The 20,961-nt window shown below is 41.1% G+C and overlaps 1 non-coding gene across 1 annotated transcript; it reads right to left on the bottom strand.

The window, feature by feature from the left end:
• Positions 1–20,324: 20,324 nt before the first annotated feature.
• On the bottom strand, positions 20,325–20,396 carry TRNAR-ACG (transfer RNA arginine (anticodon ACG)). Its single transcript has one exon. It is a non-coding gene; the product is annotated as a tRNA-Arg (tRNA).
• Positions 20,397–20,961: the final 565 nt, after the last annotated feature.

The following is a 20,961-nucleotide window of genomic DNA, read 5'->3' as shown; positions in this document are numbered from 1 at the left end:
CAATTCAATCTGAGGGCTTCTGTGGTGGGCTCAGTGGTAAAGAAGCTGCCTAAAGGACAGGAGACACAGGAGACCTGGGTTTGATCCCAGAGTATGGAAGGTCCCCTGGAGGAGGGCATGGCAACCCAGTCCAGTATTCTTGCCAGGAAAAGCCAATGAACAGAGGAGCCTGGCAGGCTGAACAGTCCACAGGGTCGCAAAGAGTCAGCCACCACTGAGCAATGAAACAATAAACACAATTCCATCTATAGCTTTCTCTCCCTAGCATAACCTCTCATCACCAGCAACACAGCCCACCCCTGGAGTATTCCAGGACAGTTGAGAGGCCACTCTTCTGTGCTCCCAAAGGGTTCTGTGCATCCTCAAAAATATCTCTGACTGATTTTTATTTAAATTTTGGCCAGTTTGTTTATCTTCTTCAACAGAATATAAGCCACTAGCAGACAAGAACTACTTCTTGATGTCTGCATCCCCAGAAACAGCACAGAACTTGCCACTTAGGAGATACTCAACAGTGTTTAGGAAGCAGAATTGAACTATTAAATTGATTTGATGAAGGGGCTTTAACAGAGCTGTGTTTGACAAACATTAATCTGGCCAAAATGTGCAGGATGGACTGGAGGTGGTGTATTAGTTTCCTATTGCTGCTGTAAGAAACTACCACAAGCTGGGTGGCTTTGACAACACAGGCTTATTCTCTTATAGCCCTAGAAATCAGAAGTATGAAATCAGTTACACTGGGCTGAAACCAAGGTCCAGCAAAGTCATGGTCTCACCAGAGTCTCTAGAGAATGGTTTCCTTCCTTTTCTAGCTTCTGGAGCTGCTCTGCTGACACTCCTTGGCTGAGAGCCCCTTCCTCCATCTTCAAAGTCTGCCGGGCAGCGTCTTCAAATCTCTCCCTCTCCCTCTCTCTCTCTGCTGAGACTGGCACATGGCCTTGTCTCTTCTGTGTGTGATGAAATCTCCTCTGCCTCCCTCTTATTAAGACCATTGTGATTACATTGAGCCCATCTGGATAATCCAAGCTGATCTCCCTTTCAAGATCCTTAACTGGATCTTCCAAGTACCTATTAACATACAAGGTCACATGCACAGATTTCAGGGATTAGAACCCAGCTATCTTGGGAGAGGGGCATAATTCAGCCTACTACACATGGGTCGAGTGGCAGCAAATTAGTTAGGAAGCTACTAATAACACCTGCCAGATGCTTCCCACTTAGCTGCACTTCTAGTGCTGGGTTGTATAGGTCAGTTTGCATCAGTCACATGACTCCCATGTCCCAGTATAGCACCATAAGCTTTTTGACAATATTTGGCCTAACCATCCATGCTAAGTGAATTGCAACGTTGATCAATGACCCAGTGAATTTATTTCACAAAGCTCATCTGTTTCAATTAGATCAAACATTATAAAAATTAAACTACTTTCCTTAAATAAAACTTTTTCAGTTGAATTATTTGGGCATTTATTGCAACTCATTATTTAGCTCCACCATGGGTCATAGGAGATCATTTTAACTCAGATGGGAACCAAGACAATTTCCATTTTGTTCAAGCCTTGCACATAATTGGGACACCAAGAACCATAAGTGATAGCAAGGGTAAATCTGGGTATTAAAGCAGGCAGCAAACTAATAACCAAGTGGCTTTAGACATTTATCTGAAAGTGATGACAGATGGTTCCTGTCCCTGAGATACCTCCAGGGTAGAAGGGTTTATCTGCAGAGTTGACAAATAAACAGATCTTATAGGACTCATATAAAACCAAGTTTCTTAATTACAGACTAGTAAAATGTCAGTTGGCACTGTAGGGCGAGGGTAACTGTTCATGAGAAGGTGCCATTTAGAGGACAATAGACTCAAATAGAAGAGAGAGGAGGGACTTTGACGGGTCCATCCCAATAAACAGCAAACATTGTCAGGCTCACAAGAAAGAACTATTTCCAGTGTGAACTCTGATCTTCATACACCCTGCTGAGACCCACTCACTCTTTCAAGTTTTCTGCCTTTTAAACAAAATACAGAATTAAATCTTTTGAGATTGCCACATGTTATTTGTGATTAGCCTCTCTTGATGCTGAATAGCGTTTTTATCTATTGCTTTTAATCAGCAATACAAATGACAAATAGATGAACACAAAACACACACACACGCACACATATGCCTCTTATCTGAATGGACAGAGGCAGAAACATGCTGCCCAGAATAAATTACAGCAAAATGAACTCAAGATGAAACAAGCCTGGGGAAAACATTCCAGACCCACTAAAGAATGTGTTGTCATCAAAAATGCCCTGATCCCCTTTGGAGGGAGAGAGATATTTACAACCTCTATTCAGGCTCAGCTTGGGACAGAGGGTAAATGAGAGTCTCACCAGGCAAAAATCAGCCTGGGTCCCCTGGAAAAGAGAGGTTCTCTTTGGTTCTTGACCTCAGGAGCCTCCTCAAGCCATGGAGGGAAGGAACAGCTAAGGAAGAGAAACCTCTGAAACAAGTTTCCACTGAAAAAAAAGCAAACATGGTTTTCGACTTTTGAAAATAAAACATTAAAGGCAAGGATTTTCCTTCATCGTTGTTCTGAAATAATGTTTTAGCAGTCGCATTGTTGAAACATGACTTCCTATCGCTATCTCTGTCTGTTAATATTCTTCAGTATCAGGACAACACAAACAGATGGGGAAAGCGGGAACAACAAGCACAGCAGTGCAGGGCCTCAGGGTCACAGGGTGAGAGGTGTCTAAAAATGTTCCATGCTCCCCAGGCAGAGAGGTGGAGAGAGGTTCAGCAGACACCTGTGTGTGAAATCACCCAGGCCACAGAGGACCACTGTGTCTTTGATCTGGTGTTAATACTATCTCAGAAGGAAGTTCCCAGACTCGAGTAAAGAATAAGAGCTGTGCTGGGTGAGAGTGATTCTTAATTCCAGTTCAGCCTGCAGATGCCAACGGCAGAGACACCACTCAGCATCTTCCACTGTGTCTACAGTGAAATGAAGTGAAAGTTGCTCAGTCATGTCCGACCCCATGGACTATACAGTCCAGCAGTGGGTAGCCATTCCCTTCTCCAGGGCATCTTCCCAACCCAGAGATCAAACCCAGGTCTCCCACACTGGATTATTTACCAGCTGAGTCACAAGGGAAGCCCAGGAATACTGGAGTGGGTAGCCTGTATCTCCTTCAGTGGATCTTCCCCACCCAGGAATCAAACTGGGGTCTCCTGTATTGCAGGCAGATTCTTTACCAACTGAACTATGAGGGAGGCCTATCTATAGTAACAGCCTCAAATCTATTTTTATAAGGCATTGTATTTTCTAATGTCAGTTTTACTACTTTCATAAGTAGAGTATCGCTACTGACAATAACTTTAACTTTTGTTAAATATAAAGCACGCATCGTGTGAAAGCTGAATGACTAGAGACAAGACACTTTTCTTATTTTCTCCTTTTAAAACTCTGCCTCATGTTTCACTAAGATGGCATAAACCCATTGAGGAGGGATATTTTTATGCTTTTTGTTGTTTTTTTTTTTTTTTTTTTTGGTGTAGCAGAGTCTAACACAAAGCAGATGCCCAATTAAAAAGAAACATTGTCAGTGAAATTAAACAAGAATTTCGCTGGTGGCTCAGGCAGCAAAGAATCCGCCTGCAGTGCAGGAAACCTGGGTTCAATTCCTGGGTTGGGAAGATCTCCTGGAGAAGGGAACGGTTACCCACTCCAGGATTCTGGCCTGGAGAATTACAAGGACAGAGGAGCCTGGCAGGCCACAATCCATGGGGTTGCAAAGAAGAGAACATGACTGAGTGACTTTCACTTTCACTTTTCACTATCTAAGAAATATAATCTCTATCCATATGAGTTGAAATATGTAACTCAGAGTAAGAAGCAATCCTAGGTGTTGTTTAGTTCCAGCAATGGTTTGCCAATGACTAAGTATCTATCAATATTCTGAGTTCGTGTTCCTGGCACTAATTCAGGATATTGAACCCTGATTTAGATTCCACACTGAAAGAGAAATTGATATTTGAAATTGTGTTCAGAAGGATAAAGGGTCTTGAGATAATCTCTTGCAATATTATTAGTATTGTTAATGTAACAACAAACTGAATGCAACAAATTAATGTAATAACAAACTGAATGTAAAACCTAGAGAAGAGGAGATGCAATGTCTGTCCTCAAACATTCGAAAGCTCATGCTATCTTAGTGCAATTAAGCTTATTATTGCTGGGAAGGCAAACCAGGACCTATCATTGATCTGAATGAGAACTGAGCTATAGTGTAAACAGTCTTCTCACAAAGCAATGACCTCCATGTTCTGAAACATTTTCCTATACAAGCTTGTCAAATGCCAGAAACAATAGCTAACCACTGCAGGCAGGCACTGTGCTATAGGATTTAAACACATCATATCCAGCTCTTAAAACAACACGTAAAGGCAGATATTATCCTCACTTTACAACGAAGAACTTGAGGCTCAGAGGTTAAGAAGCTTAGCCAAGGTCATAAAGCACTAGAACCATAAGGAAAGTCTGCAAAATCTCAGAGACCATTTAACAGTTAAGAAATATGAGGACCATAAATAGCTCCTGGGCTCTTCTGAATCAGTCTCACCAGGGTCCTATATCTGGGATTAAACCATAGCAGGAGGTAAATTCTAGTCAATGCCAATATTGACATTGAATCAATAGTAAGTGAATCCATAAAAGAACATTTTAAAAATCAAGTGGCAAACCCAGCATTCAAACCTAGATCTTTGAAATGCCAAACCCTAAGTCTTTCCACTATTTCATGTGGCTGCAAGGAGGTCTCAACCTTCATATTCCTGTTGGCTCTAAAATTCTTCAGTTTTGACACCACATACGCAACATAAAATATATAATACCTTTTCAAAAAAGAAGAGAAAACCTGCCCCCCCCCCACAAAAATAAAAAGACCCACATCACAAAAATAGGCTTGAAACATATCATATTCAGCTCTTATTACAACACATAAAGGTAGATATTATCTTCACTTTGTAGCTAAGAACGTTGAGACTCTGAGGTTGAGAAGCTTAGCCAAGGTCATAAACCACAAGAACCAAAAGGAAAGACTGCAAATTTTCAGAGATCATTAAACAGTTGAGAAATATGAGGACCATAAACAGTTCCTGGGCTTCCCAGGTGGTGCTAGTGGTAAAGAACCTGATTGCCAATGCAGTGGTAAAGATCGGCAGCAGACCTGAGAGATGTGGGTTTGATCCCTGGATCGGGAAGGTCCCCTGAAGAAGGAAATGGCAGCCCGCTCCAGTATTTTTCCCTGGGAAATCCCATGGACAGAGAAGCCAGGCAGGCTACAGTCCTTGGGGTAGTGAAGAGTCAGACATGACTGAGCACACACACACAGAGACGTAATTACAGGGATTACTGCAGTTCAATGTGTATTATGTACAGAAAACTCTGATTTCAGCATGAGTCCAAAGCAACAAGAGTTTATTTTACTGAATCCCATTAGTCCAGCATTCTTATTTATAAGGCTTTCAAATTAAACAGAAAAAAGTAGTTAAAGAAGTACTCTTGACTGTTTATAAACTTAATCTGCCTGTTAATAATTCATTTTTATTAATCACATTACCAGATTTCCCTTCACTGAACTGACAGAGGACATAAATTTTGTGGTATCAGATTTCAGCCAGTGTCTGTTGTTGACTCATCTTGGGGTAGCTCATGGGAGAAAAAGGCTTCAATACCAATTATTTTTTGTTCAGTGACTCTGTTTTTTCTGGATAAAAGGATTTATTTTAATACCAAAAAGAAGTCATTTATGGATTAACATGTGATTTTATCATAAGGACCTGAGCCACTTCACTTTTCCTAAGGACTTCCCTAATGCACAGAAAATGCCTTGGTCAGTTTCTGATTATATTCAAATCTTTCCATACAGTTTTCAAGCAATCCTTGTGTAGGAAATAGGGTGGCATCACCTTACATCTCCCTTGCAAACATCAGTGAGGACTTCCCTAGTGGTCCAGTGGTTATGAATCTGTTCCCAATGCAGAGGACGCGGGTTCTATCCCTGGTCAAGGAAGATCCCACATGCCTTGGGGCAACTAAGCCTGTGAGCCATTACTACTGAGCCTGCACTCTAGAGCCTGGGAGCCACAACTCCTGAAACCCACCCACTCTAGAGCCTGTGCTCAACAACAAGAGAAGCCAATAAGAAGTCCACACACCTCAAATAGAGAGAAGTCCTCCTCACCACAACCAGAGAAAGCCTGAGTTCAGCATTGAAGACCCAGTGCAGCCATAGAGGAGCCATCCCACGTTGAAGGTCAGGAAGGGCAGCAGTAAGGAGATAGCCCTCGTCCAGGGTAAGGAGCAGCGGCTGTGCCTTGCTGGAGCAGCTGTGAAGAGATACCCCACGCCCAAGGTAAGAGAAACCCAAGTAAGATGGTAGGTGTTGCAAGAGGACATCAGAGGGCAGACACACTGAAACCATACTCACAGAAAACTAGTCAATCTTATCACACTAGGACCACAGCCTTGTCTAACTCAATGAAACCAAGCCATGCCTGCGGGGCAACCCAAGATGGGCGGGTCTTGGTGGAGAGGCCTGACAGAATGTGGTCCACTGGAGAAGGGAATGGCAAACCACTTCAGTATTCTTGCCTTGAGAACCCCATGAACAGTATGAAAAGGCAAAATGATAAGATACTGAAAGAGGAACACCCCAGGTCAGTAGATGTCCAATATGCTACTGGAGATCAGTGGAGAAATAACTCCAGAAAGAATGAAGGGATGGAGCCAAAGCAAAAACAATATCCAGCTATGGATGTGACTGGTGATAGAAGCAAGATCCGATGCTGTAAAGAGCAATATTGCATAGGGACCTGGAATGTCAGGTCCATGAATCAAGGCAAATTAGAAGTGTTCAAACAAGAGATGGCAAGAGTGAACGTCGACATTCTAGGAATCAGCGAACTAAAATGGACTGGAATGGGTGAATTTAACTCAGATGACCATTATATCTACTACTGAGGTCAGGAATCCCTCAGAAGAAATGGAGTAGCCATCATGGTCAACAAAAAAGTCTGAAATGCAGTACTTGGATGCAATCTCAAAAACTACAGAATGATCTCTGTTCATCTCCGAGGCAAACCATTCAATATCACAGTTATCCAAGTCTATGCCCCAACCAGTAACGCTGAAGAAACTGAAGTTGAACGGTTCTATGAAGACCTACAAGACCTTTTAGAGCTAACACCCAAAAAAGATGTTCTTTTCATTATAGGGGACTGGAATGCAAAAGTAGGAAGTCAAGAAACACCTGGAGTAACAGGCAAATTTGGCCTTGGAATGCGGAACGAAGCAGGGCAAAGACTAATAGAGTTTTTCCAAGAAAATGCACTGGTCATAGCAAACACCCTCTTCCAACAACACAAGAGAAGACTCTACTCATGGACATCACCAGATGGTCAACACCGAAATCAGATTGATTATATTCTGTGCAGCCAAAGATGGAGAAACTCTATACAGTCAACAAAAACAAGACCAGGAGCTGACTGTGGCTCAGATCATGAACTCCTTATTACCAAATTCAAATTCAAATTGAAGAAAGTAGGGAAAACTGCTAGACCATTCAGGTATGACCTAAATCAAATCCCTTACAGTGGAAGTGAGAAATAGATTTAAAGGCCTAGATCTGATAGAGTGCCTGATGAACTATGGAATGAGGTTCGTGACATTGTACAGGAGACAGAGATCAAGATCATCCCCATGGAAAAGAAATGAAAAAAAGCAAACTGGCTGTCTGGGGAGGCCTTACAAATAGCTGTGAAAAGAAGAGAGGCAAAAGGCAAGGAGAAAAGGAAAGATAAAAGCATCTGAATGCAGAGTTCCAAAGAATAGCAAGAAGAGATAAGAAAGCCTTCTTTAGCGATCAATGCAGAGAAATAGATGAACACAACAGAATGGGAAAGATTAGAGATCTCTTCAAGAAAATTAGAGATACCAAGGGAACATTTCATGCAAAGATGGGCTCGATAAAGCACAGAAATGGTATGGACCTAACAGAAGCAGAAGATATTAAGAAGAGGTGGCAAGAATACACAGGAGAACTGTATCAAAAAAGATCTTCACGGCCAAGATAATCACGATGGTGTGATCACTCATCTAGAGCCAGACATCCTGGAATGTGAAGTCAAGTGGGCCTTGGAAAGCATCGCTATGAACAAAGCTAGTGGAGGTGAGGGAATTCCAGTGGAGCTATTTCAAATCCTGAAAGATGATGCTGTGAAAGTGCTACACTCAATATGCCAGCAAGTTTAGAAAACTCAGCAGTGGCCACAAGACTAGAAAAGGTCAGTTTTCATTCCAGTTCCAAAGAAAGGCAATGCCAAAGAATGCTCAAACTACCACACAATTGCACTCATCTCACATGCTAGTAAAGGAATGCTCAAAATTCTCCAAGCCAGGCTTCAGCAATACATGAACCATGAACTTCCAGATGTTCAAGCTGGTTTTAGAAAAGGCAGAGGAACCAGAGATCAAATTGCCAACATCCTCTGGATCATGGAAAAAGCAAGAGAGTTCCAGAAAAACATCTATTTCTGCTTTATTGACTATGCCAAAGCCTTTGACTGTGTGGATCACAACAAACTGTGGAAAATTCTGAAAGAGATGGGAATACCAGACCACCTGACCTGCCTCTTGAGAAGTCTGTATGCAGGTCAGGAAGCAACAGTTAGAACTGGACCTGGAACAACAGACTGGTTCCAAACAGGAAAAGGAGTCCGTCAAGGCTGTATATTGTCACCCTGCTTATTTAACTTCTATGCAGAGTACATCATGAGAAACGCTGGACTGGAAGAAACACAAGCTGGAATCAAGATTGCCGGGAGAAATCTCAATAACCTCAGATATGCAGATGACACCACCCTTATGGCAGAAAGTGAAGAGGAACTAAAAAGCCTCTTGATGAACGTGAAAGTGGAGAGTGAAAAAGTTGACCTAAAGCTCAACATTCAGAAAACGAAGATCATGGCATCCGGTCCCATCACTTCATGGGAAATAGATGGGGAAACAGTGGAAACAATGTCAGCCTTTATTTTGGGGGGCTCCAAAATCACTGCGAATGGTGATTGCAGCCATGAAATTAAAAGACGCTTACTCCTTGGAAGAAAAGTTATGACCAACCTAGATAGTATATTCAAAAGCATAGACATTACTTTGCCGACTAAGGTCCGTCTAGTCAAGGCTGTGGTTTTTCCTGTGGTCATGTATGGATGTGAGAGTTGGACTGTGAAGAACGCTGAGCACTGGAGAATTGATGCTTTTGAACTGTGGTGTTGGAGAAGACTCTTGAGAGTCCCTTGGACTGCAAGGAGATCCAACCTGTCCATTCTAAAGGAGATCGGTCCTGGGATTTCTTTGGAAGGAATGATGCTAAAGCTGAAACTCCAGTCCTTTGGCCACCTCATGCAAAGAGTTGACTCTTTGGAAAAGACTCTGATGCTGGGAGGAATTGGGGGCAGGAGGAGAAGGGGATGACAGAGGATGAGATGGCTGGATGGCATCACTGACCCGATGGACGTGAGTCTGAGTGAACTGCGGGAGTTGGTGATGGACAGGGAGGCCTGGTGTGCTGCGATTCATGGGGTCGCAAAGAGTCGGACACAACTGAGCGATGAGCTGAACTGTACTGAAATATATCAAACACCAAAGAAACCAGGAAATTAACTTTAAGCCACAACCTTCTGTGAAAATTAGTGGAAGTTGTGGGTCTTGTTCCTACAAAACTTCACATAGCACAGATACACAAAATCTTGGAAATAGTTCCATACAATGCATTAGAAAATTTTCTTCTCATAAAATGTGGGGGAATATCTTGAGTTGAATTTCCCTTTCCTGACAACCACCATAGCTGTTTCTACCTTCTCCCCAAAAACCTAACATGAAGAAACTATAAAAATAGAATATGTAGGAAAATCATCTCTGATGGTCTGGACCACTCTTGGTTCACAAGTTGGCCCTATACACAGAGGGCAAGGAGACACTGAAGGAAAAGGCCAAGCATTCCTGACTGGCAGGGCACGGGCTGAATAAATATGGGAACTTAGCTTTCAGGTTGGTCTCAGGCGCCGCAAGCAGAGTCGGTCTCTGGGCTGCCCGCCAGAATGTCAAAAGTTTACAGAGGCCCTAAGAGGGTTCAGCCACCATTTCAGGAGAGGTGGTCTCAGCAAAACCCATCTCTCTCCAGGCTTTCTTCTTCAGAATGGCTCCCACTGCAGGAGCGCTGGCCACAGTCCATATTCCAAGGATGGGGGAGGGATGAGGAGGTCCCATTGCCCAGAGGCAGCCTTCACCAGATTCACCTGTCAGTCACATATTCTCCAGGACTTCCTGCCAACAACCAAGCATGACCTGCAGCATCTTCATCTGATTTCTAAATAGAGCAACATAGCTGGGTGTGGGCTCCTAGTTCCCACTCTGAAGCTAGTACCTGTCTCCTTGTTAGTGGTTTTAAGGAAGGAACTTTTCCAATTCATCCTTGAAATGGTTCCAAATGTCATAAGGTCCTCATTTGGTGTCTATTATTTCAAATCCTCTGATATGTTTCAAAAGGTCTATAACAGTATAGTATCTGCCATATCAACTATACCAAAAAATCCTTTAAAAATTCTGCAGACTAACATTCCTGGCCAATGGCCATGTGACAGAAGTCTCTATCTAAGAAGAGATGGGATTGATAAACTGTCAAACACCACCCTCTTCCACAGGACCACAAAGTCAGCCCCTTCCTCACAAAGATAACACAATACATACAGATTACAGAGAAAGGGGAAAAAAATGAAAGTTCTACAAATTCTTAAATGTTGCTCTTGCCCTGATTGACTAATCATACTTATTACTTTGTAATAGTGTATTAGAAGATAAACCTTGCCTTTCAGGAGAAGGGAACATTGTAATTAGACATTATAATAGACAATTATCTCTATTTAAAAAAAAAAAAAAAAGAGTAAAGTGTGACCCCGGCCATAGGCGAGCAGTCAAGCTAAAAACAAAAATTGAGTTGAGGTACGGCAGAAATAAACAAAACATTGTATAGCAATTATCCTCCAATTAATTTTTTTTTAATTCAAGAAGATAAAGATCTGGACCATGAGACACCTCTTTTGACCTTTTTAAGCTAAGATAGAAGGTTTTAATACTGCTCAAACTTCAAAAGAAAAGAAAGAGATCTCAATATCTGAGATTATTGGGACTATCTGATTGTAATGTAATGTAATTGTAAGTATAAAATAGAAAAGGGACTTCCTTAGAAAACAGGCTTCCCTTGTGACTCAGCTGGTAACGATCCACCTGCAATGTGGGAGACCTAGGTTTGATCCCTGGGTTGAGAAGATCCCCTGGAGAAGGGAAAGTTTACCCACTCCAGTATTCTGGCCTGGATAATTCCATGGACTGTATAGTCCATGAGGTGGCAAGTGTTGGACACGACTGAGCAACTTTCACTCATTGGAAAACACTTTTTGCCTGGAATTTCATATCTTATAAGGTTCATTGCTTTAAAAAAAAAAATAGGACTAAGTAATTAACTGTGCTCTGGCAAAGAGAAGGAAATCTGCCCAACCTCTGGTCTAAATATTCTAAAATTCCTAGAGTAGAAGTATAGCCATAAACAAAAAAACATTTAATCTTAATACCAGATGTGTAAACAAACAGTCAAAGAAAAAGTTTATATTTTATAATAAAAGTCCTCAGGGTTACAACATAAATATGAATCTTTAAAAATTAAAAAATTTTAAACTAGTTTAACCTTTTTTCTACAATATATGTTAAAGGAAATGCCCAATACAAGGACACCTCATTCTAAAGGAACTCAATTCCAGTATTTTAAAGCATTTAATATATTTTGACAGTAATGGAATCTAAACATATCAGTACATTACATATGTACATTTTCCCACCTCCAAAGTTGGTTTGTTTCATAGGCTGAATTTCTAAGAAAAAAAAAAAAGATAAATGGACAGTTTTAAATTATTTTTAGAGAACCTCTGAATCAGTTAACATATTCTTACTGCAGGTACTTAAAAAATGCTTAACCTGAGAAGAAGATAATAGGAATAATTAAGAAGCAAAATAGCAGAAATAAAAGAAAAAAACATGCTTTAAAAAAGAAAACAGGTAAATATTTTATAAACATGCTAAAGAAGCTTTTGTGTTGAGATATTTCCAGTAGCATTATAGACCTGGGCCAAAGGTCATTTCTCAAGAAGTTCCTTAAATTTTCTTAGTAATTTTGACTATAATTAGGATAAGATGTTTCCAGGAGGATGGTAGTGTGAAAGCCTCATTACCCAATTGCTAACCTCTTTCCCACATGGTTTCCCGGGTGTTAATTTACTTCTCCATTCACTTGCTCTTAGAAATATAAAATAAGCACCCTGTCAATTAACATTTCTATTCGTTATTGAAGCTCCAATGTACAATCAGAGCAGCTTTTAAAGAATTTCAAATAATCTGTTTTCTCAAGTTTCAGAGAGATTGAAAGGGTTAAATTTTATCTCTCTGCATACAAAAGTATAAAATGAAGCGTATGTTTTAATAACTAACTAGATTCCTTAAGAAAGCTGTTTGCAAACTGTGATGATGAGAGTCCCAGATTTCTAAGAAGTAAAGAAGAGACTATTCAAGGTGAGAGAGGCACAGACACTCAGGGCTAAGGCTCCGTTCTTGCTTCACTCCATCCTGTAGCTACATGTGATGCATTGGGATCCCTCACAGCACTTTACCTGAAAATAGAGTTCTGCTTTAGAACAAAGGCAGCTTTCAAGAGAGGCACTAAAGTCATAGCTAGTCGGATGACAGTTTTCTAGGATGGAGAGAAATAAATGATGATAAAAGAAGAAACAAGGAGAGAAATGGAAAGGTTTAATATGAATATGTAAACCTGAAAAAGGGACAGAGGGAATCCTGGCAAGTATGCAATAGCCAATCACTTTCAGACTCTCTTTAGCTTAAATACTTTTAAAATTTACTAGTTGAGTTATATAATCCCTTGGGTACATCGCTCTGATCTGTGAAACACATGTAGTCATATGCTGCTAAGTCGCGTCAGTCGTGTCCAACTCTATGTGACGCCACAGACGGAAGCCCACCAGGCTCCTCTGTCCCTGTGTGTACATAAAGGCTCAGGATAAATAAATGTCAGTTATTATTATTCCTAGACACCAGCCTCATGTCAATTATATATTAAAACAAATTTGGATATATTATTGAATGAATCTAAAGTTCAAGTAAATTATAAGATAAAACACTAGTCTTGGAGATTTTATCCTTGCAGAGAGCGACTGGGATCTACACTCATAGGCCCCCAAGATGTGCATTTACTCTTCACTACCATTTGGAATGAAGCAGGCCAAAGAATAATAGGGTTCTGCCAAGAAAATGTGCTGGTCATAGCAAACACCCTCTTCCAACAACACAAGAGAAGACTCTACACATGGACATCACCAGATGGTCAACACCGAAATCAGATTGATTATATTCTGTGCAGCCAAAGATGGAGAAGCTCTATACAGTCAACAAAAACAAGACCAGGAGCTGACTGTGGCTCCGATCAGGAACTCCTTATTACCAAATTCAGATTCAAATTGAAGAAAGTAGGGAAAACCGCTAGACCATTCAGGTATGACCTAAATCAAATCCCTTATGATTGTACAGTGGAAATGAGAAATAGATTTAAGGGCCTAGATCTGATAGATAGAGTGCCTGATGAACTATGGAATGAGGTTCGTGACATTGTACAGGAGACAGAGATCAAGACCATCCCCATGGAAAAGAAATGAAAAAAAGCAAAATGGCTATCTGGGGAGGCCTTACAAATAGCTGTGAAAAAAAGAGAGGCGAAAAGCAAAGGCGAAAAGGAAAGATATAAGCATCTGAATGCAGAGTTCCAAAGAATAGCAAGAAGAGATAAGAAAGCCTTCTTCAGCAATCAATGCAAAGAAATAGAGGAAAACAATAGAATGGGAAAGACTAGAGATCTCTTCAAGAAAATTAGAGATACCAAGGGAACATTTCATGCAAACATGGGCTCGATAAAGGACAGAAATGGTATGGACCTAACAGAAGCAGAAGATATTAAGAAGAGGTGGCAAGATTACACAGAAGAACTATACAAAAGGGATCTTCATGACCCGGATAATCACAATGGTGTGATCACTCATCTAGAGCTAGACATCCTGAAATGTGAAGTCAAGTGGGCCTTAGAAAGCATCACTACGAACAAAGCTAGTGGAGGTGATGGAATTCCAGTCGAGCTATTTCAAATCTTGAAAGATGATGCTGTGAAAGTGCTACACTCAATATGCCAGCAAGTTTGGAAAACTCAGCAGTGGCCACAGGACTGGAAAAGGTCAGGTTTCATTCCAATTCCAAAGAAAGGCAATGCCAAAGAATGCTCAAACTACCTCACAATTGCACTCATCTCACATGCTAGTAAAGTAATGCTCAAAATTCTCCAAGCCAGGCTTCAGCAATACATGAACTGTGAACTTCCAGATGTTCAAGCTGGTTTTAGAAAAGGCAGAGGAACCAGAGATCAAATTGCCAACATCCGCTGGATCATGGTAAAAGCAAGAGAGTTCCAGAAAAACATCTATTTCTGCTTTATTGACTATGCCAAAGCCTTTGACTGTGTGGATCACAATAAACTGTGGAAGATTCTGAGAGAGATGGGAATACCAGACCACCTGACCTGCCTCTTGAGAAATCTGTATGCAGGTCAGGAAGCAACAGTTAGAACTGGACCTGGAACAACAGACTGGTTCCAAACAGGAAAAGGAGTCCGTCAAGGCTGTATATTGTCACCCTGCTTATTTAACTTCTATGCAGAGTACATCATGAGAAACGCTGGACTGGAAGAAACACAAGCTGGAATCAAGATTGCCGGGAGAAATCTCAATAACCTCAGATATGCAGATGACACCACCCTTATGGCAGAAAGTGAAGAGGAACTAAAAAGCCTCTTGATGAAAGTGAAAGAGGAGTGTGAAAAAGTTGGCTTAAAGCTCAACATTCAGAAAATGAAGATCATGGCATCCAGTCCCATCACTTCATGGGAAATAGATGGGGAAACAGTGTCAGACTTTATTTTTTTGGGCTCCAAAATCACTGCAGGTGGTGACTGCCGCCATGAAATTAAAAGACACTTACTCCTTGGAAGAAGAGTTATGACCAACCTACATAGCATATTCAAAAGCAAAGACATTACTTTGCCGACTAAGGTCTGTCTAGTCAAGGCTATGATTTTTCCTGTGATCATGTATGGATGTGAGAGTTGGACTGTGAAGAAGGCTGAGTGCCAAAGAATTGATGCGTTTGAACTGTGGTGTTGGAGAAGAGTCTTGAGAGTCCCTTGGACTGCAAGGAGATCCAATCAGTTCATTCTGAAGGAGATCGGTCCTGGGTGTTCTTTGGAAGGAATGATGCTAAAGCTGAAACTCCAGTACTTGGGCCACCTGATGTGAAGAGCTGGCTCACTGGAAAAGACTCTGATGCTGGGAGGGATTGGGGGCAGGAGGAGAAGGGGACGACAGAGGATGAGATGGCTGGATGGCATCCCTGTCTCAATGGACATGAATTTGAGTGAACTGCGGGAGTTGGTGATGGACAAGGAAGCCTGGCGTGCTGCGATTCACGGGGTCGCAAAGAGTCGGACACGACTGAGCTACTGAATTGAACTGAACTGAACCGTTTGGAATACTTTTCATTGAAATGTACTAAATTACAGTGAAGTCCTGTCATAACATACCCAATGACAATGCTAATTAGAAGACAAAGTGATTGACTATTGGCTCCCTGTTCTCAAAAGAGGCAGGATAATATTCTAATGTTCTGCAGTAGGGAGGGGAGAAGAAAGAAAAAAATGAATGCTCAGTATATATTTATTTGTAATAAACAGTCTGTGTTTATATAGCTGATAGACGAAAAAAGGTTTTTTCCCCTTTTTATCATATAACAACTAGAAAGCTGATCAAAAAGTTATGTTTTTCATTATTTTTGCAGTAATGAGATTGTGCATGTTATGCATTTGCAAATTTTTGGACCTTATTTATAGCACTATGGCAGGGTGTACTGTGCTTATTCTCCCTGGAACCATTATTGGTCAAGACAGAAATCTATCGAGATTGTAGTTATCTGGCCTATAAAATTCAAATTTGACTATATTAGGGATAATAATTATGAGAACCAAATGCTTCCCTCTGCCTCATGACCATGGCAAACATGAGCCTGGAAATAGTCTCAGATCCCTTCTCTGTGTTTTCCGGGAAATCATGGCTGATCAACAGGGGATAGATTGTACAATGTGTGCTATACCTGGACTAGATTATCCTCAAGTACTCTACAAACTAAATTTTATACTTAATACGAGAGATGAGTCACAAATATATAGCCTTTCTAAGAAAAGCCTGTCAAATTATATTTCTTTTTTCTTTAATTGAATTTACTTTGACATATAACTGTATAAATTTAAGGTGTACAACATGTTACTTTGATACCTTATCTATGGTAATGTGCCTGCTGTTGTAGCAATATGTCAGTTCAGTTCAGTCGCTCAGTCGTGTCTGACTCTTTGCAACCCCATGAATCGCAGCACACCAGGCCTCCCTGTCCATCACCAACTCCCGGAGTTCACTCAGACTCTAGTCTATCAAGTCCGTGATGCCATCCAGCCATCTCATTCTCGGTCATCCCCTTCTCCTCCTGCCCCCAATCCCTCCCAGCATCAGAGTCTTTTCCAATGAGTCAACTCTTTGCATGAGGTGGCCAAAGGACTGGAGTTTCAGCTTTAGCATCATTCCTTCCAAAGAAATCCCAGGGCTGATCTCCTTCAGAATGGACTGGTTGTATCTCCTTGCAGTCCAAGGGACTCTCAAGAGTCTTCTCCAACACCACAGTTCAAAAGCATCAATTCTTTGGCACTCAGCCTTCTTCACAGTCCAACTCTCACACCCATACATGACTACTGGAAAAACCATAGCCTTGACTAAATGGACGTTAGTCAGCAAAGTAATGTCTCTGCTTTTGAATATGCTATCTAGGTTGTTCATAACTTTTCTTCCAAGCAGTAAGTGTCTTTTAATTTCATGGCGGCAGTCACCATCTGCAGTGATTTTGGAGCCCCCCAAAATAAAGTCTGACACTGTTTCCACTGTTTCCCCATCTATTTCCCATGAAGTGATGGGACTAGATGCCATGATTTTCATTTTCTGAATGTTGAGCTTTAAGCCAACTTTTTCACTCTCCTCTTTCACTTTCATCAAGAGGCTTTTTAGTTCCTCTTCACTTTCTGCCATGAGGGTGGTGTCATCTGCATATCTGAGGTTATTGAGATTTCTCCTGGCAATCTTGATTCCAGCTTGTGTTTCTTCCAGTCCAGCGTTTCTCATGATGTACTCTGCATAGAAGTTAAATAAGCAGGGTGACAATATACAGCCTTGACGGACTCCTTTTCCTGTTTGGAACCAGTCTGTTGTTCCAGGTCCAGTTCTAACTGTTGCTTCCTGACCTGCATACAGATTTCTCAAGAGGCAGGTCAGGTGGTCTGGTATTCCCATCTCTCTCAGAATCTTCCACAGTTTATTGTGATCCACACAGTCAAAGGCTTTGGCATAGTCAATAAAGCAGAAATAGATGTTTTTCTGGAACTCTCTTGCTTTTTCCATGATCCAGAGGATGTTGGCAATTTGATCTCTGGTTCCTCTGCCTTTTCTAAAACCAGCTTGAACATCTGGAAGTTCACAGTTCATGTATTGCTGAAGCCTGGCTTGGAGAATTTTGAGCATTCCTTTACTAGCATGTGAGATGAGTGCAATTGTGAGGTAGTTTGAGCATTCTTTGGCATTGCCTTTCTTTGGAATTGGAATGAAACCTGACCTTTTCCAGTCCTGTGGCCACTGCTGAGTTTTCCAAACTTGCTGGCATATTGAGTGCAGCACTTTCACAGCATCTTCTTTCAGGATTTGAAACAGCTCAACTGGAATTCCATCTCCTCCACTAGCTTTGTTCGTAGTGAGGCTTTCTAAGGCCTACTTGACTTCACATTCCAGGATGTCTGGCTCTAGATGAGTGATCACACCATTGTGATTATCCGGGTCATGAAGATCCCTTTTGTACAGTTCTTCTGTGTAATCTTGCCACCTCTTCTTAATATCTTCTGCTTCTGTTAGGTCCATACCATTTCTGTCCTTTATCGAGCCCATGTTTGCATGAAATGTTCCCTTGGTATCTCTAATTTTCTTGAAGAGATCTCTAGTCTTTCCCATTCTATTGTTTTCCTCTATTTCTTTGCATTGATTGCTGAAGGCTTTCTTATCTCTTCTTGCTATTCTTTGGAACTCTGCATTCAGATGCTTATATCTTTCCTTTTCTCCTTTGCTTTTTGCTTGTCTTCTTTTCACAGCTATTAGTAAGGTCTCCCCAGACAGCCAGTTTGCTTTTTTTCATTTCTTTTCCATGGGGATGGTCTTGATCTCTGTCTCCTGTACAATGTCACGAACCTCATTCCATAGTTCATCAGGCACTCTATCTATCAGATCTAGGCTCTTAAATCTATTTCTCACTTCCACTGTATAAAATAAGGGATTTGATTTAGGTCATACCTGAATGGTCTAGCGGTTTTCCCTACTTTCTTCAATTTGAATCTGAATTTGGTAATAAGGAGTTCATGATCAGAGCCACAGTCAGCTCCTGGTGTTGTTTTTATTGACTGTATAGAGTTTCTCCATCTTTGGCTGCAAAGAATATATAAAGCAATATGTAGCACCTCATATTCTTTATATAGACTTTCTTTGGCTCTTGTCACGTGCAGGGATGATGCCAACCAGCCACACTGGTCACAACTGATCATCAGGATAGAGTGCGTAAATCAAAAGTAATTACATACATGTTGGTCACTAGGAAGACAACCACCTCTGAAACCTCTCTCTCGGGAGTTGAATCTTCTCATGAAATGAAAGACTGTCAACCAACCTAATATCAGGTTAGATCCCACATGATTAAAGCTAATCTATCATTCCTCTTCTCCATAACACTGTCTTGTATATCCTATTCAAAAAAAAAAAAAAAAAAGAACCAAGCCCCAGTGTAACAGGGACATTGAGGTCAGAAAAGTTAAGTAACTTTCCCAAGTTACACAGCATAGGGGTTAAGTAATGGCTTCCAGTTGTTTCCATTTCATTTTACACGTTCAGAATTTAGATTTGAATACTGGAGTTTAAGGTTTCCCTCTGTAGAAATGCAAATCAAAACTATAACGAGGCATCACTTCACTCAGGTCAGAACGGCCATCATAAAAATGTCTATAAATAATAAATACTGAAGAGAGTATGGAGGAAAGGGAACCCTCCAACGCTGTTGATGAGAATATAAATTGGTGCAGTCACTTTGGGGAACAGTATGGAGGTTCCTAAAAAAACTGAAAATAGAATTACCATATGATACAGCAATCCCACTCCTGGGCATATATCTGGAAACAACTCTAATTTGAAAATATGCATGTACCTCAGTGTTCACAGCACTGCTATTTACAATAGCCAGGACATGGAAGCAACCTAAATGTCCATTGACAGATGAATGGATAAAGAAGAAGTGGTACATATATACAATGGAATACTACTCAGCCACACACACACACACACACACACACACACACACATTAAATAATGCCATTTGCAGCAACAAGCATGGACCTAAAGATAATCACACTAGGTAAAGTAAGTCAAAGAAAGACAAATATCATATATCGCTTACATGTGGAATCTTTAAAACTGATATAAATGAATTTATTTACAAAACAAAAATAGACTCACAGACATGGAAAACAAACTTATTGCTACCAAAGTGGAAAGGGAGGCGGGGGATAAATTAGGAGTTTGGATTAACATATATCCACTGCTGCTGCTGCTGCTGCAAAATCACTTCAGTCACATCCGACCCTGTGCGACCCCATAGACAGCAGCCCACCAGGCTCCTCTGTCCCTGGGATTCTCCAGTTAAGAATACTGGAGTGGGTTGCCATTTCCTTCTCCAATGCATGAAAGTGAAAAGTGAAAGTGAAGTCACTCAGTGGTGTCCGACTTTTTGCGACCCCATGGACTGCAGCCCACCAGGCTCCTCGGTCCATGGGATTTTCCAGGCAAGAGTACTGGAGTGGGGTGCCATTTGCTTCTTCGAGATATCCACTACTATATATAAAATAATGAACAAGCACCAGGCTCCTCCGTCCATGGGATTCTCCAGGCCAGAGTACTGGAGTGGGTTGCCATTTCCTTCTCCAGGGGATCTTCCCTACCCAGGGATTGAACCCGGGTCTCCTGCATCGTGGGCAGATGCTTTAACCTCTGAGCCACCAGGGAAGCCCACTATATAGCACAGGAAACTATATTCAGTGTCTTGTAACAACCTATAATTGAAAAGAATCTGAAAAAGAATACCTATATTCTTTTTCATATCCTGAAAACTGAACTGCTTTGCTCTACGTTGATATTGGCTCTCTTTAGCGTTTTTTTGTGAGGATTAGAACATAGCTGTATAAAGCAGCACCTGACACTTGCCCAGCATTTTAAATGTAGCCATTTGTATTGGGTCAGTCTGAGGCTGGATGTGGGTGTGTAAGAGGGAAGGAGTGAAAGACTGACCTTGAGATTTGTCAGATGAAAGACTGTGGGCATGGGAACACAGCTAATCAAGATAGCAAACATTCATTTCCTTTGCATAACTTTATCTCAAAGTAAAAACAACATTAAAGGAACTATCAGAGAATAGAAGTGTTTAAGCTTTAAGAGACTTCCAGAAACCATCCACCCATATCTCTACCCTTATACAGGCAAACAATTCAAAATAAATAGTTATCTCTTTTCTTCTTTAAAGCCGCTGGGGAAAGAAAATACGTAACCTTCCTGAACATTCCATTTCAGTATT

This window comes from Budorcas taxicolor, chromosome 4 (genome assembly GCF_023091745.1).
Source record: "Budorcas taxicolor isolate Tak-1 chromosome 4, Takin1.1, whole genome shotgun sequence".
Lineage (NCBI taxonomy): Eukaryota > Metazoa > Chordata > Mammalia > Artiodactyla > Bovidae > Budorcas > Budorcas taxicolor.
Note: the sequence above shows the minus strand (reverse complement) of the source record. Positions and strands in the feature narration are given on the sequence as shown.